The 24,307-nt window shown below is 44.8% G+C and overlaps 1 long non-coding RNA gene across 17 annotated transcripts in view; it reads left to right on the plus strand.

Annotated features, from left to right (window-relative positions):
- LOC127487367 (uncharacterized) overlaps positions 1–24,307 on the plus strand; it is a 412,078-nt gene that overhangs the window by 57,043 nt on the left and 330,728 nt on the right. For 8 of the 17 annotated variants that reach the window (XR_016212225.1, XR_016212221.1, XR_016212223.1 and 5 more), the window contains exons 1-2: positions 2,773–3,672; positions 4,066–4,121. The exons of 1 other annotated variant lie outside the window; for it this stretch is intronic. This is a non-coding gene — a long non-coding RNA (uncharacterized LOC127487367). Of the gene's footprint in view, positions 1–2,772; positions 3,859–4,065; positions 4,122–4,649; positions 5,297–11,590; positions 12,107–24,307 lie in introns of those variants that run through there. 8 more of the 17 variants (XR_016212238.1, XR_016212243.1, XR_016212237.1 and 5 more) reach the window with 8 other exon arrangements.

Here is a 24,307-nt window from a genome sequence, read left to right on the forward strand (position 1 = left end):
ATACAGTGACTGCTGTGACAGGGCAGTAGGAGGAGAGAAAATCGGCTGGATTTTGAATACAAGGACCAGTGGGATTCAGAACCAAGAAGAAGGGATGGGGTCAGCAGGTGAAAAATTCTAAGAGAAGACATCATGGGAGGGTGGAGTTTGGAAGGCTGACCTGCCAGAATTCTTGATGAAGGCAGGCCAGGCTGATAAGGTATTGAGGGCAGTAAGACATGCATGGGGCGGGGGGGATTCTTGCTAACTAAGCTAACTGTCACAGGTTTTTGCTTAAACTGGATTCTGTAAGGACAGAGAGGGAAGCCCAACGTCGGAAAGGACTCAGATGAGCTCGAATCAAGTTTGGTGAAAGGAGGGAGACATTGTCATAATCTTATGTTAGAGAGTGAGCTACCCTACCACAAGACTAGCCAGAATGGTGTGGTCTGGCTATATGTCCTGAAGGCTACACTTGGAGGTGCTTTAACTGTGGACACATGAACTGTCTTCTCTGGGTCTCCCTAATTGTTTCTTTCTGTGAGTCTCTTCTCCAACTTTCTTGGAGGAGAAATCCTCTCGTCTTTTGTGTGGGGGCATTGGCCCCGCTGTCCTTGATGAGGGAACCAACAGACTCTCCCAAGGGTTCAATATGCAGACTTCCTGGAATGCCTTGTTTCTAGGATGGAGACCAGGCCCATGTGGCTCGGCTACCGCTGTGATCTCTGCACAGAATAACCTTTCAGTCCTCCAGGCATGAAGGAGGGCATCTCAGGGTCTCACTTCTCTGGGGGAAGACTTTGAGCCAGAGCTCCTGACTTCAGCTGTACTCTCACCTCTGCTTCCAGGGTTTCTATTTCATGTGCATCAGTCTGCGCTGAGTAACCCTAGTGCGAAGTTGGTGAACCCTCAGGCCAAGCCACTCTCCAGCTCTTTCTGAATGTGTGGTTTGGTGCATGTTTCTAATATCAAATCACTGTCCTGGTAGTGGACAGTGGAAACTTATGTTTCTACTTATTTAGGAGGAAACTTATGTTATTATATGAGTTCAATCAGCCATGTTTTCCCAGAGGTTTACAACACTCTTAAGAACTAAACATATTTCTTTAATGATGATTAGATGTGATATCCTCAGACATAAAATATTTACCTAAGTTTCCAGCCCAGAGAATATTTCCAAGAGAGAGACTTACTAAATTATTAGTAACAGAAACCTAAATGCAGTGTTTTCACCTATTTCCCCATGATAGTAAAATTTCACATAACAACCTAAGTCCAAGGATCAATTCATGGGATTTGGGGGGATAGGATTTGGGGTATTGAGTAAAAGTCATTTCATTGGACTATCAGAGTTGAAATATTTTTGCACACTGCCTAGGACAGCAGTGCATTTTAACTCAGCTTCTTTAGTTAAAACAATCTAAAAACAAATGTGTGAATGTGATTTGGTATGAGTTTATCAGAAGCAAGGCTGTCTGATGTCATTCAATGTTAAAATCTTGATTTTATCTGGCGGAAGTGTCATTGCTTTAATTAAGAGAAGACACACTGGTGGTATTTTGGAGAAGAAAGAACAAGTTACTGTCCTCTAGCTGACATTATTCAGTTTCTCTGGAAATTCAAACTCCAAGTAGCTGGTGACATTGTTAATGCATTTGCAATCATGGAGGAGAAGACTGGGCTCTTATCTGGAGCCAGTATCACAGAAAGAGTTATCATTTCTCTATTATGAACAGGCTGCAGAGAATCAGCTGAATCTTGGTTGGAGTTATTTATCTGGACAAGGAAAGGAAGAGTCTGCAGAAGCAGAAAATATCTGCCTGCTAAACAGTGGGGGTGAGGGTGATGAGGGGGGCCATGGCTCAGGTCAAAACTCAGCAGACTTTTTTTTTTTATTTGACAGATAGAGTTAGAGAGAGGGAGACAGAGAGAAAGGTGTTCCTTCCGTTGGTTCACCCCCCAAATGGCCGCCATGACCACAGCTATGCCGATCTGAAGCCAGGAGCAGGTAATTCTTCCTGGTTTCCAACGCGGGTGCAGGCGCCCAAGCACTTGGGCCATCCTCCACTGCTTTCCTGGACCACAGCAGGGAGCTGGACTGGAAGAGGAGCAACTGGGACTAGAACCTGGTGTCCATAAGGGATGCTGGCACCGCAGGTGGAGGATTAACCAAGTGAGCCACAGCGTCGGCCCCGCAGACAGACTTTTGACAACCCTCCCTTGCTTGGCTACCATAGTTCACCTGAGGAACATGTTACCAAGATTCACTTCTAAATAAATGTTGACTAATTTTGAATGAACTGGCCGGCGCCACAGCTCACTAGGCGAATCCTCCGCCTTGCGGCGCCAGCACACCGGGTTCTAGTCCCAGTGGGGGCGCCGGATTCTGTCCCGGTTGCCCCTCTTCCAGGCCAGCTCTCTGCTGTGGCCAGGGAGTGCAGTGGAGGATGGCCCAAGTGCTTGGGCCCTGCACCCCATGGGAGACCAGGAGAAGCACCTGGCTGCTGCCATCGGATCAGCATGGTGCGCTGGCTGCAGCGTGCCAGCTGCGGCGGCCATTGGAGGGTGAACCAACGGCAAAGGAAGACCTTTCTCTCTGTCTCTCTCTCTCACTGTCCACTCTGCCTGTCACAAAAAAAAAAAAAATTTTTTTTTTTGAATGAACTCCTTTCTCTGGCCCTTGGAACCTGGAACATTTTTCCTTTCTTTACGTGGAAGTCAGCTGGCTTTGTTGCCTTTCCTAACATTTTATTTTTTCAGTAAGCATCTATTGAGAATTTTTAGTGTGTTCCTTACAAGTCCTCTTTTTTTCACCCATGTACCTAATTTGTGTCTTGTCAGTTTTCTGTTGCTATACCAATGTACCTGATACCGGGTAATTTAAAATGGACAGAAGCTTGTTCCTCATAAAGGAATAACTTTGAGGTTCTAGACGCTGGGAAGTCCAGGAACACGGTGCAGGCATCTGAGCAGCATCCGGTGAAGGCCTTCTTGCTGTATCAGGACTTGGCCGAGGCCTCCAGGTGAGCCGGAGCAAGTGCACTTCGGGCTCCCTTCCTCTTCCCATAAAGCCACCATCGGGTGCCCCATCCTCAGGGCCTCACGGGACCTAACTGTCACAGCACCTTGAGGCTGACGTATGCGACCCGTCGTCTTGGGGGAGCCAGTTGTTTCACAGGCATGCTTCAGTTACGGACATCCAAATTCCTAACCGTTTTTTATTAGGGCGGTTTTACTGCGCGTAGAATAGGAGCTCCCGCGCTGTGAGGATGAAGGTGCAGAGAGAAACGCTCGCCCGGAGCTCCCGCACGTGGCAAAGCCGGCCAGGAGCGGCGGGCCCTCCGCTGGGCTTCGCTTCTCCCCAGGTCATCGTTACTCTCAGTCAGGCTTTCCCCGGAGGGCTTCCACCAGCAGTGTGCCATTGCATCCTTCCCAACGCAGCATCAGTGAAACCACCAGCCCTCAGCCGAGAATTCCAGAAAGTCGCACAGAGCTTCCGGGGGGCGTGGCGCTGGGGCGGAGCCGCCGCGTCCGGGCTTCTGATTGGCCAGGCCTGGTCAGGTGATCGCTCTTGCCGCCGGATCGCAGCGTGGCAGCCGCCCACACGTGAGGCTGAGAGGGACGAGGCTGCTTCCGGCGGCCGCGGGACTCCTGTACGTTGCACAGCTGAGGCCCGGGGCTGGCGCGAGCTCGGTATCCGTGGCTGCCTCCCAGTGCGCGGCCTCGCGGGCCTTGTCTGACTGGCTGCTGGTGCGGGAGGGCCGTGCATTTCCCTCTGCGGGCTCCCACACTCCGTTCCTGTGACAGCTCACCGCAGTTGGCACTGCTGCGGGGCCTCCCTCGCACTCTGGTGCCGTCTCTATCGGCCGCTTCCCTCAGGTGCTCTTTGAGCGCCTGTCCCTTTATTGTGGAAACTTCTCGATTTTCCTTCCGCGCTCCCGTAGCCGTGGCCGATAGGTTTAGGTGCACACAGTGCCACGGACAGGGGAGGGGAAGCCTTGTTTCTGTGAGGGTGGGAGCGGCGGTGGGGTTCTCCCTTCGGCCACAAGGCCTCGTCAGCGTCTTCACGAACATCTCTCACCCCAGGTGCTGATCTGATGGGTTTCACTGGAGCACGGGCATTCAGGATGAGCTCCTCTAGGGTAAGACTTCTTTTAGTGCTGTAGAACTGTGGGAATCTCAAATGCATGGCAGAACTGTGGCAGCTCAGTAGTCCCTGGACTGAACTGAAAACTTGGGATGGTTTCTAATAATTCTCTACACAAAGCAGCTTTTTCTCTCCTGTTAAACCTGCCAGACCTCAAAAAATAAAAATTGCGATGGAACCAACTGCTTCTGTAAAGTCCTGTGCTGTATGCTGGGGCGGGAAACCAAGGGGTGGACGTGGGGAGTGGGAGGGTTTGGTTATAAAATGAACAGAATGTTGTCCCTGGCCTTTTGGGATTTATTGTCTGGTGAGGAAGTGAAAGCATGGGACTCTCTCAGGGCGGGCCGGTGCGGCTGGGATTTATCCTGGTCCCTGGGCCCTGTGGTTCTGATCATTTCAGCAGCTGAAGTTTTGCTCAACAGAACGGTGTAAGCTCAGAGGCTGCGTTTGTGATTGGACCTGCACATAAAGTCTGGACTCCTGGTCCTGTTTTGTGCTGACCCTGGAATCTGTGTCTTTGCAGCCGTGAAGCCCAGTTGCTGACTACTTTTAAACCTAAACGTTCAGTGAGTGCTTTACAAACAGGACGATACGTTTTCCAGGTAGAAGGCGTGTTCTCTTGCTCTCTGATTTCCCTTCTCCACCCAGCCTGGGACTCATTCAGCCAATGGTGCTGCCCTTTCTCTCCCTGCAGCAGCTGCCGGGCATGATGGCCTTGATCTTGGAGCCACCACGCAGACTCAGGGGTTCAGGGGCAAGAGTGAGTCTGGGCCCAAATGCATGAGTTTCTAAAATACTTCTCGATTTACTCCCCCTCCGAGTTGTGCTGTGGGAAGATTCAGAAGGCTGCTGAGGGGAGGGAAGGTCTTAACCAACTGAAGCTCACAGGAGGTTGCTGGTGGAAATTAGATGGGAAGAATGTAATGACCAAAGCAAGGGGTCCGGGCGGAGGGCGAGCCCCCAGCTGGGTGCCGCCCTGCTGCATTTGGCACTTCCGCTGACTTCAGTGCTAGCAGGAATGCAGGCGACAGCTCTTCTAGAAGTTTCAGTGCACAGCGTCTCAGTATCAGTGGGCTGTGATGTCATCATCACTTAGTGTTTGTCTCGTGCTTATTGATTGGTGGTCTGTAACAAAATTAATTAGTTGCTGAGGCATGGGGTTGTCAAGTCATGTTAAATGATTTTATATCCAATCCAGAGATCTAAATCTATTCATTGGACTCAAGATGCAATACCATAATTACTAGTATTAAATTATAGCTTTGTATCATAGCATGAGTTGTCAGATATCTTTTAAAGTTCATTTTTTTTTCTTCCAGGAGAGTCTGGAGACTAGCTTTTTGTTCCTGCATGTATATTTATGCCTTTAGATTTTTAAAAGTTGATTGAATTAAAAATACAGCATTAAAAGCGGTGCAGCTAAATTAGGCTCATGAGAAGCACAAGGTCTTCTCAAACCACTAAAGAACAGGAATTCTAAAACAGGCATAGAAAAATATTTTTAATTATCAGAAGGTGAAGGATTCTCCATGCCATTTCCTGAAGAATTTACTTTGTCTTTCAAATCTGCAAAGTAATCCCAGGAGTCAGATTGGGCATTAGAACCCCGCTGTGCCTTCAAGGGGTTTATTCCTTGGGATCTGTGGTGTCCCTGGCCCTGTGGCTGCAGGCTGTCCTGGTGTGCAAGCTCATTTGGTGAGGAGAACGACTGGATCACAGGAGTCCCTGCTTTGCAGAGTTTGTGGGGACACATTGCTTAAGGATAAAAAGTGCATACCCCTGTGGATTCTCAAAACCTCTCATAATCTGCACTTATATCTTCCCTGAGCCTTCCCAAACTCTCATCTCCTGGCTGCAGTCCTCTTGGATAATTCCAAGAACTTGCTGTCTCTTTACTGCCCCTCCCCCACCAAGTTGTTGCTTAATGGATTTCTGTGTTTGCAGGGTTTTCCCAACTGTTCTCCAAGTAATAGTCCTCTGTGGTTTCAGACCCAGGGTTTCCTTTGTAAAACTTGTCCTGAGCATTGATCTCTCTGGAGAACTGCTTTCTTCTTGGTGTTTGCCTGTGTTCCTGTGGAGTTGTGCTGATCTCCAGTCTTTTTTTTCCCCCAAAGATTTGAGAGAGGGAAGAGGGAAGAGAGAAGAGGGAGAGGGACAGGGAGAATTCTCCTATCCACTGGTTTACTTCCCAAATGATCGCAACAGCCAGGTCTGGGGCAAGCAGAAGCTAAGAGTTAGGAACTCCATTTGGGTTTCCCACATCGGTGGCTGGGGCCCAAGCACTTGGGTCATCATCTGCTACTTTCCCAAACATTAGCAGGGAGTTGGATCAGAAGCGGAGCAGCTGGGACTCAAACTGAAGCTCTGGTGTGGGATGCTGGTGTTGCCAGTGGCAGCTTAACCTGCTTTACCACAATGCTGGCCTGTGCTGATCTCCATTTTATTTTTCATTGCTTTGTAGTACTTGCGTGTGTCTGTAGTCAGTTCCCAGGAGGACTGTGAGAGCCAAAAACATGTCTTCAGCTTGGGATTTCATATTGATATTACACTCCTGTGTGAGACTTCTGAGGCCTTCACTTTCCTTGTGCGGATTGTCTATCCCCAGATTAGAGTTTAACAAAGTTAAGAAACTCACTTGACCCCCAGGAAGAGCTTAGACGTTAGTGGGAAGAGTGAATGAGAACATGTTGATGATGGTTACAGAAGGTATTTGCATCATGCATCTTCTGGGAGGATTGGAGGTGGAGCACGTGATTCATAGGACCAAGAGGGATTGTTAATTTTCACTCTCACTGCTGCCCTGTTGCCAGACTTCCTGGCATCACCAGTGTCATCTACAGTGCTAGCTGTGGCTGTTTTGATTTAGGTGGTAGAAATCTATGTCAGATTTGCTAGAGGGAAGAAAACAAGAAGTGCTGGCTCATGTAATGTCGCTCCCCCTCTTCATGGAGGAACGACACTAGACCCTGCGTTGTTCTTTCATCTGCTCAGCCCTTCCCCGGTTTGCTGCTGGTTCTTCCTGGGTTGGCTGCCAACCCTTCCACCTCCGTGGAAGGGCGGTTCCCCCTGCCGCTTTCCCCACTTCCGCGGGGGAGTGGCACACCGCCAGCCGGCTCTCTCGGGGGCTGCTCAGGTGTTCCTTCAGATGTTCCCCTTAGATGTTCCTGGTGCATGTTGTCTCTCTCCTCCTTTATAGTCCTCTTCCACCAATCCCAACTCTGCTACCCACACGCCGAGTATGCTGCTCTCCTCCAATCAGGAGCAGGATCAGCTCCTGCAGGTTATTGGTTGAACTGGAGGCAGCTGTGTAAAAGTTGTTTCCTCCTCTCCCAGCGCCATATTGTGGGAGAGCAGATGCATAGAATAAGTCTTAATTCCAGTAACTTAGTCTAGTCCGAGTTGCTCCCCACATGTAATTCAGAGGTCCCTGCTATAATCAGTCAAGGTCAAGTGCTCAAACAAAGCCAGAGAACTCTGTTTGCCTTTCTCCTCCCTCAACTCTGCTCTTCTGGAGATGAGCTTTATTCTCAGATGCCACATAGAGCCAGATAAGAGTATCACTTTCCCAATATCTCTAGGAATGACTCCCATTGATCTGGCTTTGGTCAGCTGCCCATGTCTGAACAACTGCTGTGTCTTAAGAGGCAGTAGGCTCATTGGACAGGCTTAGGTCATGGACCTAGCTGTATCCTGGAGGGGTTGGGGATCAGATCCCCTTAAACCATAAGGAGGAAGAATTGGATAGGAGAGTGTGATGGTTCATTTTATGTGTCATTTTTTAAAGATTTATTTAGTTATATGAAAGATTTATGGGTGACAGGGGAGAGGGAGGGAGGGAGGAAGGGAAACACACAGAGAGAATCAGAGAGAGAGAGAGAAACAGAGAGACAGAGATATCTTCCATCTGCTTGTTTATTCCTTGGATGGCTACAGTGGCCAGGGCTGGGCCAGGCTGAAGACAGGAGATTCTTCCAGGTTTCCCACGTGGGTTGCAGGGGCCCAAACACTCGGGCTGTCTTCTGCTGTCTTTTCTTTTACAGGCCATTAGCAGGGAACAGGATCAGAAGTTGAGTGACCAGGACACAAACTGGTGTCCATAAGGGATGCTGGTGTTGCAGGCAGTGGCTTTACTGGCTACAGCACAATGCCAGTCCCTAGGTGTCAACTTGACCAGTCTAATGGATGTCCACATAGCTGGTAAAATTGTTTCTAGGTGTGTCCATGCAGCAGTTTCTGGAAGAGGAGCATGTGAATCAATAGACTGAGTAAAGAAGAGCCCTCCCCCAATGTGGGAAGGCATCACCCAATTCTGTGAGGGCCTGAAAGAACACAAGGCAGAGTAAGGATGAATTTCTCACTTTGAGCTGTGATAACCATTCTGCCTTGCCTTCAGACATTAGAGCTCCTGGGTGTTGGGCCTTTGGACTTTGGAATCTACCCTGTCATCTTCCTGGTTCTCAGACCTTTAGATTCAGACTGAATAACTCTGCTGGCCTCCCTGCATCTCAAGCATGTAGGACTTCTCTAGCCTCTATAATCTTGTGAGCCAATTCCTCTTAAATCTCCTCCTGTTGCTCTCTATATCCTAGACATTTCTCTTTAGAGAACCCTGAGACATGCAGGGGAGTTTCACAAAAAAGCTATGGAAGGGACATAAGGAGAGGAGAGTAGCTGATATCAATTCTCCCTGCAAACCAGAGGCAGGCTCATGGAAGGGTGGCCATGGGAGTGGTTGGGAATACACGTGGGAATATGCAATACAATACAAGGCTCTGCAGTAATGGCCATGGTACATTTCAATTGCATGAAACAAAAGAGAAAAAAAATAACAGCTAGAATAATATTTAAGCACTTGAACTAGAATGGCATTTCATGTGAGCCATTGTGATCACCAAGACTATTAGCATTAAGGGGGCATTTTGAGAATAGGAGGAATGTGGCTTCTCAGAAAGAAGGAAGGGCTATCATTCTTATTAAGTGGCACATTGGCCACTGTTGTATGTGACTATTGCAACCTCGAGCGTCTCCCATCAGTGAGCTTAATGACCTGCCTTGTGTATCTGTTGCAACCTCCTTATTGGAAATAGTAAGGCACTTTGCTCTGGATGGTTATAATAATGGAGTTAAAATTGGTAGACAGATGCTATAATTTTCACTAGGCTGTTATCCCTGTGTGGCAATTTGAGGAATCAATTCAAGACACGTTTCAGGATCTGTGCAGGAATGTGAATAAGACTGCAGATGCCCCAGTTTCTCTTGGCTTTCAGTCCAACTTCTCACACTCCAATCTATTCTTCATACCGTGTAGAGAGCTGTCTTTCTCAAACACCAATCTGATCACGTTTATTCTCTGCTCAAAGTCTCCTGATGGCTCTACATTGCCATCAGAGTTAGGTGAAGTCTGGAATCCTTAACAAGACTATTAGACCTTTCTTTTTCTGACCATGTTTGTGCTGTACTCTCTCCACTCCCACTCCTGCTATAGCAGAAGTTGCTTTCTCCATGACTCGGCTTTTTCACATGGTCCCTCCAGTCTGGAAGCCTCTTTCCCATGTGTTCTCTCTGGGGCTAATCCTCACTGAGGCAGTGTCTCTCACTCCATTAACCTTCTAGGACAACCACTGCTGAATCCATTGGCTTCTCCTTTGTGCCCAGGAGTGCATTCTCATTTTCCTGTCACTATGCTTACACTGAAAGTATGGTTTCTTTCCCTGGCAAATGTGAGTCCTTTACAATGTCATTTTTTGTCTTTTATATTCTAGTTGCTGACACAATACTTACAGTCTACTCAGCACTCAATACATTTTTGTGAAATCAATGACCTTATACTTTTGAATTTTCAGTACTTCAAATGGTGATCCAGAAATTTTTTGGAATATGGGATGTCTTGCTATAGAAACATACATATGGAGGCTAGTTCTGGTGCCTAAGATTCATCTGTCAGAGCCACTTTACCTTAAGAGAGGACAGAGCTGCTGGGTGTTCACCAGTGTCCAGTGTCAGGACCTCAGTGACATAGAAACAGCTCCTGTGTGTCACTGATATGTGTATTGCACCCCTACCATATCACACTCATGGGGCCCAAGGAGTGTGAATTTTATAAATGAGCTGTTTCACTCAGGCCTGGAAGCAGGTTTCAGCACCTGTGTTGTGATGACCAGTGGGGTGGTCTGAATTCCAGGACAGGCTGGGTAGAACATCCAAGGAGCATTGCTATGAGAGTTTAGAGAGAGGCCTGTAATTAGAAGGCTGAATGGGCAAGTAAGAGGGCATGGAGAAGCATGAGGACCTCCCGAAGGATGTTGTCTAGCTTCCCTGCATTCTGCCTTCTGCCCAGGCCCCCTCATCTCAGTGGGAGCTGAATGATAGTGCTGAGGAGGAAGATAGGTGTAGTGAGCAGAGGGCTAATGGGTTGATGTGTGAATGACTGGGTGAATGGGTGATTGGGTCCATGCAAGGATGGGTGCATAGAAGCATGACTGACTGGCTGGCTGGTGCTAATAACAATCCAGGTCCTGACTTCTGACCCCCTTCCCCTCACTGCTGATAGACTTTGTAGGTGCAGGAGTATCTTTCTTTTCTTACCCACCTCTTTGTTCTCTAGTCCCTATCACCCAGTGCATGTCTCTGATAGTGACCAGCAGAAAGTGAGAGATGAAATGGGGTTGAGGCTAGGACAAGGTGAGCCGTGAGTCAAAGTGGAAACAGGGTCTGTAGTGGGGTGAGGGAGTTTCCTGGCCACATGGAATCAACTACATGTATAGTAGAGGGCAGTCTTTAAGAAATCAGAACCAAATATCTGGGTCTTAATCCTGATTTCACTGACTGAAGAATCCTGGGAAGTTATTTAAATTCTCTACCTCCAGTATTTTTGTCTGTACTATAAACATAATAATGATATCCTTTCCCCCTACTAAGGTTGTTGTGATATTAAATGAGATAGCACTTGTGAAGAACTTTCATACCTAGAAAGATTCAAATATACTGCAGTTGGAATCTATGAGTACTGGGAGTCCTGGAGGTTCCTGCTTCTACTCCCTCCTACTCCCCCAGATTCATCTGCCACCAAAGGAATCAAAAATATTGGGGGGAAAGCCTTCGGATGACCTGGCTGCCATCCGACAACCACTTCTGGATGTGAAGGGTGTCCAGGAGTTTGCCGACAGGTTTCAAAGCTGCTCCAGCACATAATGAGTGGAGAAGGAGATGGCAGGGAGCAGCTGTCTGCAGAAGCCAGCGATTTAAGATTTCGTGCAGTTGAGCATGGCTTCCTCTCACATTCTCTTTCCGTCATCTTTTTTTTTTTTTTTAAGATTTATTTATGTATTTGAAAGGCAGAGTTACAGACAAGCAGAGGCAGAGAGGTCTTCCATCCACTGGTTCACTCCCCAAATGGCTTCAATGGCCGGAGTTGTGCCGCTGCAAAGCCAGGAGCCAGTAGTTTCTTCTGGGTCTCCCACGCAGGTGCAGGGGCCCAAGGACTTGGGCCATCTTCTACTGCTTTCCCAGACCAAAGCAGAGAGCTGGATCGGAAGAAGAGCAGCCGGGACTCAGACCAGTGCCCATGTGGGATGCCGGCACTGCAGGTGATTGCTATACCACAGCACCAGCCTCCCCTCTCTGTCTTGTGAAGAACTCCCTCTGAACTGCATGGAGTTCTTTGGAAACACCAAGCTGTTTTATGCCCCTCTCGCTATTCTTTATGTGCCTCTCTCTGCATGGTGTGTCCTTTTCCACTGGTAAATATCTACTTGCTCTTCAAATTTAATACTAGCATCATTTCTGAAGTCTCCCCTGCCCTCTTCCCTATACCTGCAACTCAGTTTCCTCCTGGTGTCCCCTTGTTGATCCTCCAGGTGCCTCTGCAATAAGATTTCAACCCATGCCTTTGCGTCTTGCTCTCTGCCTTAGGTTACAGGCTCTTTTAAGACAGGCACTGCTTTCATTTATCTGCTTGTATTTTGTTTAATCATCTGTGCACCCCCAGTGCCTAGCACATGCTAGGCAATGAATGCTTGCTGAGCCGATGACTGAATAATAAATAAAAGTAATTATAATAATAAAATTATTTTTTAAAGATTTATTTATTTATTTGAAAGTCAGAGTAACACAGAGAGACAAGGAGAGGCAGAGAGAGAGAGAGAGAGAGAGAGGTCTTCCATCTGCTGGTTCACTCCCCAGTTGGCTGCAATGGCCGGAGCTGTGCCACTGCAAAGCCAGGAGCTTCTTCCAGTTCTTCTACACAGGTGCAGGGGCCCAAGGACTTGGCCATCTTCTACTGCTTTCCCAGGCCATAGCAGAGAGCTAGATCTGAAGTGGATCAGCCGGGACTTGAACCAGTGCCCATATGGGATGCTGGCACTGCAGGTGGTGGCTTTATTCGCTACGACACAGCTAAGAATGCATTTGGTCAAATTATATGTGATTCTTGCTGCACTTGAGGTGTTGAAGTGGATGTCAGTGGATTTTTGTGCCCCATTCCAGCAAGGGTGACAGAAAATCAGTTGTAAGAACCCTGAGTGTACCCTTGGTGCTACCCTACTTGGGATGGGGATGGAAGCCATTACAAGTTTGGTTTGGATTTCTTGTCTTTGCCATAACATGCTGTTCCTCTACAAAGGAGATGGACCGCTAAGTTCCAAGGGACTAGAACAAGGGCAGAGTGCAGTTGTGAGTGTCATATATTAGGATGTGAGATGACAGATGGGTCAGGGAGCATGTCATGGCACTAGGTCCCAGGGAAAGGTGCCAGGCCCTGTCAAATGTCATATAAGACATTCGCCCAGAAAGGTAGTGGTGGAGTGTGGGAGACCTCATCAAGGAATCTGGTGAGCAAATCAGTTCTGGGTGTGAATCTGTAGGTACAGTCTTACTTTTATGTAACTTGTTGTTATGGTCTGTATGTTTTGTTTCCGTCAAATGCCTGTGTTGAGATCGTATTAGGAGATAAGGCCTTTGGGATGTCACTGTGTTTTAGAGTGGCGTTCTCATGAAGAGATTAGTGCAGTTATGAAGCAGACCTCCAGTAGTGGGTGGAAAGCCCAGTGTTCCTCAGGAGTATAGACAAGGGCTTTCTTTATTTAGTGCAGTGTTAAGCTACTGATTATAAAGTAAATTGAAAGTATGTCATGTAAAAATTAAAAGAAAAACAAGAAAGGAAGGAGACTGGAGGGTAGGGTGGTTAGTATCATTTTGCCATTAAAACATATGAAGTACATGAAATTTGTTCCCTTTATATTAATAAAAAATTACAAACTAGAAGAAAAAGACCTTAGCAAGTTCTCATTTTTTGTTGTTTCCCATGAGGCTACTGTAAGAAGCTGACCTACAGCTGCTGGAGGAGGCCTAGGAAGAACTTCCTTAAACCCACTCATATTGATACCCTGATTTTGGAATTACTAGATGTCTTTTTATTACTACAATTAAACACCTGAGACCAGATACTTATGAAAGAAGGAGTTAATTGTGGCTTCATTTTGGATGGTCACAATCCAAGAACAGGTGAGCTACATTGATTTGGCAACTGGTGATATTCTTGCTGGCAGAATTTTGTGGTGGCACAGAACATTACATGACAAGAGACAGGGAGAGCACACAGCTCTGTCTAGAATGTAATCATGTTGGCTTCTCGCTAATGTCCCAATCTAAATACCATAAACGGATGAAATTTCAACTCTTATTACTGCTAATATGAAACTCTGGGGACCAAGCCTTAACACATGGTCCTCTTGGAGATATACAACATCCAAACTAATATTCAATCTATAGCAGACTGCCAGCTTCCATAACTACAAGAAATAAATTCTGTTGTTAATAAGGCATCAAGTTTATTTATTTTGTTATAGTAGCCTGATCTGACCAAGATGTTGGTATTGCTCACCTGCTCGCTAATGATTGAGTCTCATTTTTAGAGCCCTTGAGGAATCTGCACAGTTATTGAATGGTTGCTCTTGGGGTTCCACTGTTTGCTGTCCTGGCTGTAGTATTTTATAGCCCCATAGGCAGAACTCTTCTGCAGGGCATGAGACCATTTGCTGTAATCACTCACTGGCCCTGGTTTGATGTTACTGTGTTTTCTTGTCCTAATGGGTAAACAAATTGTTCCTTGCTCTGGTTTTTTGTTTGTTTGTTTTTGTTTTTTGTTTTTTTGACAGGCAGAGTATACAGTGAGAGAGAGAGACAGAGAGAAAGGTCTTCCTTTTTTTGCCGTTGATTCACCCTCCAATGGCCGCCATGGCTGGCGCGCTGCGGCCAGCGCACCACGCTGATCCGATAGCAGGAGCCAGGTACTTCTCCTGGTCTCCCCTGGGGTGCAGGGCCCAAGCACTTGGGCCATCCTCCACTGCACTCCCGGGCCACAGCAGAGAGCAGACCTGGAAGAGGGGCAACTGGGACAGAATCTGGCGCCCCGACCAGGACTAGAACCCGGTGTGCCGGCGCTGCAAGGCGGAGGATTAGCCTAGTGAGCCACGGTGCTGGCCTGTTCCTTGCTCTGAACCAACATGTAGAACTGCTCTTCTCTCTCTTGTATCTGATGGACTTTGCTGAGCCATTGTTTGTCCTTAGTTCTAGCAAAATGACTTTTGTTCTCTAACCAAGGTTTGGAGGTGCCTGTGAAGAGTGTGAGGCGTACCAGGTTATGAGAACTCAGAGGTGGGAGACTAAAGGATTCATGATCTCTAAGGCCCTTGCTAGCTCTTGAGCTTCTGGAAAAACACATTTCCAATACTAATTTCTATTAATGGCATGTATAGTGAATTAATCCATAGTGGATTCCCATTAAAAAATGAGGAACTTTTATTATAGTCAACTGTAATGACTATGCATGAAATTTGTTTTTGTAAGCATTAAATGCAATATGCTTCAGGAAGTTCTGACTTGCTTTCAGTCTTCCAGCTAATGCAAAAGACAAGAATTTCTACACTCAAGTTTGAAATAGTTTTAATATTCAAAAACATTTGAGACCATCTGGATAATAGGGGGCATAAATTGGTTTGCATAGGTAAAGGTATATGAATTCAAAACATAAACAGTTTTTATGAAAATTAGTTGATGACAGGAAGGAATGGCCACCTGCCCTTGCAGATGGTGGTGTTGGTAACAGGGTATGCTAACGTGTCAGCTGGAAATTTAGTCTTGTGAATGACATTGACAATGGCAGAAGGTTCTCCTCCTGAATCTTTGTGGTTTTTATCCCATTAACAATTTCAAGTCACCTGGAATATGAAAAAGTGAGTGGTTTCCATGATTCTTGTATTTATTTTAAATAAATAACTTTATTCTTTCATGTGTTCTTAAGAAGAAAAGCCCTAAGGCAATTAAGAGAAAGAGAGAGAGAAGTCAACTAGTACAATGTTAAGGAGCCATTAACAAGTTAAATGACTTTGGGAGTTATACTGTCTTTGCAGCCTCAGGCCCTAAAGGATAGTACCTGACTTATACTTGTTACAAATGTTAAATGAGTTAACTATGTTACAATTTTAGAGCAGTGTTTGGCACACAGTAAGCACTAAAAAATATTAGAAATGATTATTTCAGAGCTTAGAGAAACAGTGACTGTTTCCCTTGTCAGTCAGTGAATGTGTAAGAACATCCAGCTTCCAAAACCTCAGCTTTCATGTATGTAAAGAGGCAATGATAATACAGGAGATGGGAAATGTTTATAGGATATCTGGCATGAGCAGGAAGACTCAGGGTTGGTGATTTTTATAGATTTAACAATGGAGATTAAGGAAAATTTCCCCTATTATGAGCTACTATTTAACAATAAGTTCTATTTTTTTTTTTTTTTTTTTTTTTTGACAGGCAGAGTGGACAGTGAGAGAGAGAGAGACAGAGAGAAAGGTCTTCCTTTGCCGTTGGTTCACCCTCCAATGGCCGCCGCTGCAGCCGGCGCACCGCGCTGATCCTGGCAGGAGCCAAGAGCCAGGTGCTTTTCCTGGTCTCCCATGGGGTGCAGGGCCCAAGCACCTGGGCCATCCTCCACTGCACTCCCTGGCCATAGCAGAGAGCTGGCCTGGAAGAGGGGCAACCGGGACAGAATCCGGCGCCCCAACCGGGACTAGAACCCGGTGTGCCGGCGCCGCAAGGTGGAGGATTAGCCTATTGAGCCACGGCGCCGGCTAACAATAAGTTCTATTTTTAAAATTTTATTTTTAATAGACACATAAAATTGTACATATTTATGGTATACCATGTTATATTTCCATACATACATGCATTGCCTAATGCCCAATCAGGGTAAACATATCTGTTTCCTCAAGCATTTAATATTTCTTTATGGTGAAAACATTCAAAATCCTTTTCCTAAATTTTGTTAGGGAAATGTAAAGCACATTACCGTTATCTGTAGTCACCCTAAACCGGAACTACTTACTCGTATCTAGCTGTAGCTTGACACTGGTTAATCAACCTTTCTCTAACCCTCTTTCCCTGCTATTCTTGCCATCTGGTAACTACCATTATGCTCTAAACTTCTATATTATCAATGTTTTTAGATTCTATATTCATGAGTGAGATCATCTGTACTTGGCCTGTTTCACTTGATGTAACAACCTTCAGTTCCATCTATGTTGTTGCAAATGACAAGATTTTTATCCTTTTTTATACTTGAATAATATTCCATTGAGTGTATTTACCACATTTTTCTTTATCCATTTATCAGTTGATGGACACATAGATTGTTTTCATGTCTTGGTTATTGTGAATCATTTTGAAGTAAACATAGAAGTGCAGATGACTCTTCCCCAAAGTGATTTCACTTATCTCCAGTACATAGTAATAGGATTGCTGGATCATATGATAGGTTCTATTTTTTTTTTTTTTTGAGGAACCTTCATACTGTTTTCCAAAATGGCTGTGCAAACTTACATTCATGCCAACAGTATGCAGGGGTTCCCTTTTCTCAACATTTTTGCCAGCATTTGTTTTCTTTTGTCTTTTTTAATGGCCAGCCTAAGTGGAGTGAGGTGATATCTCATTGTGGTTTTGATTTCTATTTCTCTGATGATTAATGATGTTGAGAATATTTTTCATGTATTTATTGGCCATTTGTATGTCTTCCTTTGAGAAATGTGTGTCCACTTTCTCTTTTTAAAGTAAGTTTAAAATAAGTTTTTTTAAAATAAGTTAAAATTTTAAAATATTTTGCTACATTCATTTCCTTTGTGGACATTATATACATCCACATATACTATTTTTTCTTGACTCAGAAAGAAAAATATCACATGTTTTCTCCTGTTTGTGGAAGTTAATAAAGTATTAAAATATAAAGATAATTGAAAATGAATCGTGATGAAGAATGGGATTGGAGAGGGAATGGGAGATGGGATGGTTGCGGGTGGGAGGGAGGTTATGGGGGGAAAGCTGTTATAATTCAAAAGTTGTACTTTGTAAGTTTATTAAATAAAAGTTTTAAAAAATTAAAAAAATAAAATTGTGTGGATGTCATATCAATTAGTTTATAGTTATAGATATTCCATTACTGAATCATACCATCTACATGGCAATATACACTTTCCCTCCATGTTATGATTATTGCCATGAACCCCTCACTTTGTGATACTGCCCACTTTAAAATTGGGTCATTTAGTAGTTTGCTATAGAGTTTTTCTGGTTATTAATTCCTTGTCAGATACATAACTTAAAAATATTTCCTCTCATTCTGTAAGTTGTCTTGTCATTATGTAGATCATTTCCTTTTCTTTGCAGCTAGAATTCCATTTTTCTTAGCAGCTAGAATTCCATTTTCTATTTTTGCTATTGTTTCATGTACTTTTTTTTTTTTTTTTTTTGGACAGGCAGAGTGGACAGTGAGAGAGAGAGACAAAGAGAGAAAGGTCTTCCTTTTGCCGTTGGTTCACCCTCCAATGGCCGCCATGGCCAGCACGCTGCGGCTGGCGCACCGCGCCTATCCGAAGGCAGGAGCCAGGTGCTTCTCCTGGTCTCCCATGGGGTGCAGGGCCCAAGCACTTGGGCCATCCTCCACTGCACTCCCTGGCCACAGCAGAGAGCTGGCCTGGAAGAGGAGCAACCGGGACAGAATCCGGCGCCCCGACCGGGATTAGACCCTGGTGTGCCAGCGCCGCAAGGTGGAGGATTAGCCTAGTGAGCCTCATGTACTTTTGTAGTCTGGTTAAAAAAAAATCCTGCCCATTTTACTATCCCAAAGTGCTTACTTATGTTGTCTTCTAGCAGTTTCAGTTTTAGATCTTATGTTTAGGTCTTTACTCTATTTTGACTTGATTTTTTGTACATGATCAGGGAATAGGTGTAGTTTTATTCTTTTGCATTTGGATATCCAGTTTTTCTGACATTGTTTATTGAAAAGACTGTATTTTTTCATATGCACTTTCATAGCATCTCATTTATTCTGTTGACGTAGTGTATTACATTTGATTAGTATATGTTGAACCATTTTTGCATCCCTGTGATGAAACTCACTCGGTCATGGTGAATAATCTTTTTTTTTTTTTTTATTTCTTGACTAAAGGTGTCTGGCGCGTAACAAATCTTCCCAGGCAGATGAATCGATTAATTCACAGGCTTTTATTGGGGTTCTGCTCCCGGGCGAGGTTCCCCGGTCCCAACAGAGCAACAGAGTGGGGGGCCGGGGAAGTCGTGCGTCAGAGATTGGGAGTGCTCCTTTTATAGATTCAGGGCATGGGGGTTAAAGGTTGAGGTGGGTCTGATCCTCATTGAATGACCTTTAGGCACCCGCAGGGACCTTGACAAGGACTTTCTTCCCCTGAAGTAGGCCTCTCCATTCCCGGAAGTATAGGCCTTCCCTCCTTGCGGATCCCAAAGCTACCATCCCGACCTTTTGATGATAGGAAAGGGGGCAACGATGAGTCTCTCTGGCTGCTTCCTGCTGACTGGGGACGGTGTCTACAGGGGCCCGCTGGGTGTATCTTGGGGCTCTGCAGGGACAGGCATGTATGGATGGAGAAGCATCTGGTTGACTGCCTGGTTGCTGAAAGCCTTGGTTCATTCCATTATCACCTGCTGTAAACACTTAAACAGACACTGTAGTATACAAGTCAGGGTGAGAATAGCAACCAATGATCCTAAGAGTGGCATTAACCAGGTAATGAAAGGATTTCATAGAGGAGAGGAAATGAGGGGGCTCTCTGGACCCTTGCAAAGATTGTTTGATGGACGTGGTTTAAATCTGATCCCAGCTGAGACCGGGAGAAAGGCCACTCAACTTTTGCAGGTAGAGGGGTTTGTCTGTAGAGAAATTCTGAATAATCATACAACATTAAGTGAGGGAGAGGACCATCAGTACACACAGGTTGGGAGTAGAGCCATTGATGTTAGAGTAGAGGCTATTATTACAAAGGAATGAGACCCAAGTGGGCTAGACAGGGTCTAGAAAAAGGACAGAGTCATTATTAGAGAACCCAAGAAAGGTGCTGTCTAAGCCACGAATAAGTTCTCTGATTGTGAGGCAAACAGAACCTGACAGAAGGGGCTTGAAAATAATCTGGTGGGCTTTAGGCCTTGTAAGTTAAGAGGCCCAGACTTATCTCTCTCTTCACATAGGGTACCATCCTAAGGGAACTGTGAACCTTCTTGGGGAAGGCATCCTGTTGACTTCCGTTACCTAGCTGGTCTGGGAGGAGAGCTGGCCAGGTAAAGGCAGGTGGCATCTCTAACAGGAAATTTACAGTTCTGCCTGTAATGTTGCTGACCCTACTTGGCCGTGTCCTCTCAGCAGCGGTGGCCACCTTTGAAGCTGGGCTGAGTGAAAGGCTTTTCAGCTTAAAGCCAATAAGATCTGTGGCTCTGACCTGGGTGTCCGGCTCCAGGGCAGGTCCATTTCCAGTGATCCAGCTCTTGGCTGGCAGAGCTGCCAGGGCTCTTCACAAGCTGATTTCTGCTGAAGCCCAGGCTTGCCACACTGAAAGCCACTGCAAGGACTGGCCTGTTGGGTCTCCTTGAGGGCAGATCACTGTACAGAGCAGCCATTAACAGGCCTGCCACCTATCATCACATATCTGATGCCTGGCTTTCTCTTCCTCCTGGTTTTTGTTAAAGCAGACCAGAGGATGCAAGTCAAGGGGTGAATGATCTTTTAACGTGCTGTTGATTCAGCTTGCTCACATTTTGTTGAGAATTTTTGCCCTTGTCTGGTTTTATTGTCAAGGTAAGCTGTCTGACTGGGCTTTTGTTTTATGGGCATTCTTAAAATTACTGATGCAATCTTGCTACTCATTATTGGTCTGGTTATGTATTCTATTTCATCACAGTTCAATCTTCTTACATGTTGTGTCCATTTCTTCTAGGTTGCCAAATTTGTTGCCATAAAGTTACTCATATAATCTCTAATAATCCTTTATATTTTGTTGTGTCAGCTATAATGTTACCCTTTTCATCACTGATTTTATTTGACTCCTCTTTGTTTTCTTAGTTATTCTAAGAATTTGTCACTTTAGTTTATCTTTGCAAAGAACCAGCTACTCATTGATGTTTTGTGTAGTTTGTGTCTATTTAATTATTTCTTGTGAGTTTTATTGTTTCTTTCCTCCTGATTTGTTCTCTTTTTTCTAACTTCTTGAGGTATCGTGATAAGTTATTTATTTTGTCTTTTTAATGTAAGCATTGATTGCTATAAACTGCCCCCTTAGTACTGCTTTTGATTGATGCCATAGATCTTAGTATGCTGTGTTTCATTTTTATTAATTTCAGAAATTTGTTGATCTCTTCTTAATTTCTTCCTTTATCATTGGTTGTTCAGGAGGGGATTGTGTAATTGCCATATATTTATGTGGTTCTCAAAGTTTTTCTTTATCTTGGTTTTTAATTACATGATGATAGAAGTTACTTGATATGATCTCTATTTTTAAAATTTATTGTGGCTGGGGATTCTAATACAATCCCATCAAGGTGGCATGTACCAATGCCATCTCACTAGTCAAAGTGATCAATTTCTGTTCACAATTGATCATACTGATAGGTCTAAGAGTCAAAGGGATCACATAAACAAGACTAATGTCTGCAAATATTAACTGATAGAATCAAAAAGGGAGAGATCAATCCAACATGGGAAGTAGGATACACAGCAGACTCATAGAATGGCAGATGTCCTAAACAGCACTCTGGCCTCAGAATCAGGCCTTAAGGCATTCGGATCTGGCTGAAGAGCCCATGAGAGTATTTCAGGCATGGAAAGCCAAGACACTGTGGCAAAAAACAAACAAACAAACAAAAAAACAACAAAACAAAACCTAAATGAAAGATCTCTGTGAGTTAGGTCCCAGTGGAAAGAATGGGCCATCAAAGAAGGAGGTACCTTTCTCTGAAGGGAGGAGAGAACCTCCACTTTGACTATGACCTTGTTTAAATAAGATCGGAGTTGGCTAACTCAAAAGGCTTCCATAGCCTTGGCAACTCATGACTAGAGCCTAGGGAGATTACTGATGCCATAAACAAGAGTGCCAATTTGTTGAGTCAACAACAGGAGTCACTGTGCACTTACTCCCCATGTAGGATCTCTGTCCTTAATATGCTGTACATTGAGATTTAATGCTATAACTAGTACTCAAACAGTATTTTTCACTTTATGTTTCTGTGTGGGTGCAAACTGTTGAAATCTTTACTTAATGTATACTAAATTGATCTTCTGTATATAAAGAGAATTGAAAATGAATCTTGATGTGAATGGAATGTGAGAGGGAGCAGGAGATGGGAGGGTTGCAGGTTGGAGGGACGTTATGGCGGGGGGGAAGACATTGTAATCCATAAGCTGTACTTTGGAAATTTATATTTGCTAAATAAAAGTTAAAAAAATAATTGTGGCTTGTTTTTTGACCTTTCACTTGATCTGTCCTGGAGAATATTCCATATGCTTTTTTTTTAAATTCAATATGCTCATGAATTCAATGGTATTCTTTTGTTTTAAAAATTTATTTGACAGATAAAGTTAGATAGTGAGAGAGAGATACAGAGAGAAAGGTCTTCCTTCTGATGGTTCACCCCCCAAATGGCCGCTATAGCTGGAGCTATGCCAATCCGAAGACAGGAGCCAGGTGCTTCCTCCTGGTCTCCCATGTGGGTGCAGGGCCCAAGCACTTGGGCCATCCTCTACTGCCTTCCCGGGCCACAGCAGAGAGCTGGACTGGAAGAGGAGCAACCAGGACTAGAACCCGGTACCCATATGGGGTGCCAGTGCCACAGCAGAAGATTAACCAAGTGAGCCACGGCGCCGGCCCTCCATATGCTTTTGAGAAGAAGGAAGGCTTTGCAGATGTGGGTTGAATGTTCTGCTGACGTCTGTTAGGTCCAGTTGATCTAGAGTGAGACTCAGCTCTGCCATTCTTTATTGATTTTCTTTCTGGGCAATTTATCCACATCTGAAAACGGAGTGTTAAAGTCTCCTACTGTCATTGTATTGGAGTCTGTCATTCCCTTTGGGTCTGTTTACTTTATGTTTTTGGGTGCTCTGATTTTGGGTGCATATATCCTCTTTAAAGAGTTCTTGGTACTTGTTGTCATATGTTGTAATCTGTGTCTTGCAGAATTAGTCATTTTTTCAGTCTCTATAAATCTTTTTTGTTCCTCTCCTTCCAGAAATACTAAGCATTCTGAGACTGTGGCCTCTTCTGCCACTTCAGCACTAGGTGGCACCCTGAGTTGAGGTTGGCTGCAAGTCTGCCACCAGTGTGTAATCACTGCCTAAGTTTCACCCTGGACTCATCTGTGTCCTAACGCCACAACTGGTCTGTCAATCAGAATGAACCAAGGAAATGCCCATACTTACAAGCCTCCCCCCTGTGCCAGTGTCAATGCTAAATCATACCTGGAGCCTACAGCTCAGCCAGACCAGCACAGCCTGGGGGTCAGACCAAAACCCACATTGCTATTGCCTGCTACTGAGATTGACTCACAACCCCAGGCTGATGCAACTATCCACAGTAATGCTGTTGGAGTCTGATCAACCAGGGACATGGGACACTATTCAGAACTGGGGCAGGTCCGGGAGTTCAACTTATGAGAACTGGCCTGGGGACAGAGACCATTAAGATCTGTCCAGTGTTGAATTTTTCCAGCATGGTTGGCACCAAGACACAAGACATAGTCCTGTGATTCCTTGCTGTCTGATGGAGGATGTAGGAAGCATGATAAAGGCAGCAGCTTGGTTGCCCAGGCTGGCCCTATGCCGGGACACAGCTAAGTGTATTTTTTTTCCTAGAAACCTCTTATTTATGGTGTGCAAACTTCATGCATTTCATAAATACAAATTTAGGAGCATAGTGATTCTTCCCACCCTTCCTCCTGCCCACACTCCCACCCTTCTGCTTTCCCTCTCTCCTATTCCCATTGTTATTTTCTACAAAGATCTATTTTCAATAACCTTTATACACATAAGATTAATCCTACCCTAAGAATTCAACAAGTAGTGTGAAAAGAAAAAAGAACAAAGTGTTCCTCAGTAGTTGAGTAAAGAACTGTTCAAAATCATCACATCTCAACGTGTTAATTTCACTTTTATAGATTACCTTCTAGGTACTCTATTAGATACCACAAATCAGGAAGAGCATACGGTATTTGTCTTTTTGGGACTGGCTTATTTCATTAAGTATAATGGTTTCCAGTTGCATCCATTTTGTTGCAAAAAAAGGATTTTTTTCACTGCTGTGTAGTATTCCACAGTGTATATACGCCATAATTCCTTTATCCAGGTCATCAGCTGATGGACTTCTGGGTTGATTGCATATCCTAGCTATTGTGAATTGAGCTGCAATAACGGTGGGGTACACATAACTTGTATATGCTGATTTCATTTTCTTTAGGTAAATTCCCAAGAGTGGGATGGCTGGATCATATAGTAGTTCTGTATTCAGGTTTCTGAGGTATCTCCATACTGTTCTCCCCAGTGGCTGTACAAGTTTGCATTCCCACCAACTGTGGATTATGGTATCTTTTTCCCTACATCCTCACCAGCATTTGTTGTTTGTTGATTTCTGTATGAAAGTCATCCTAAAGGGAGTGAGGTGAAACCTCATTGTGGTTTTGATTTGTATTTCCCTGATGGCTAGTGATCCTGAGCATTTTTTCATGTGTCTGTTGGCCATTTGGATTTCCTCTTTTGAAAAATGCCTGTTTGAATCCTTTGCCCATTTCTTAACTGGATTGATTGCTGTCTTGTTGAGTTTCTTGATCTCTTTATATATTTGGTTA

This window comes from Oryctolagus cuniculus, chromosome 8 (genome assembly GCF_051225735.1).
Source record: "Oryctolagus cuniculus isolate XC-2025 breed Fujian yellow rabbit chromosome 8, ASM5122573v1, whole genome shotgun sequence".
Classification (NCBI taxonomy): domain Eukaryota; kingdom Metazoa; phylum Chordata; class Mammalia; order Lagomorpha; family Leporidae; genus Oryctolagus; species Oryctolagus cuniculus.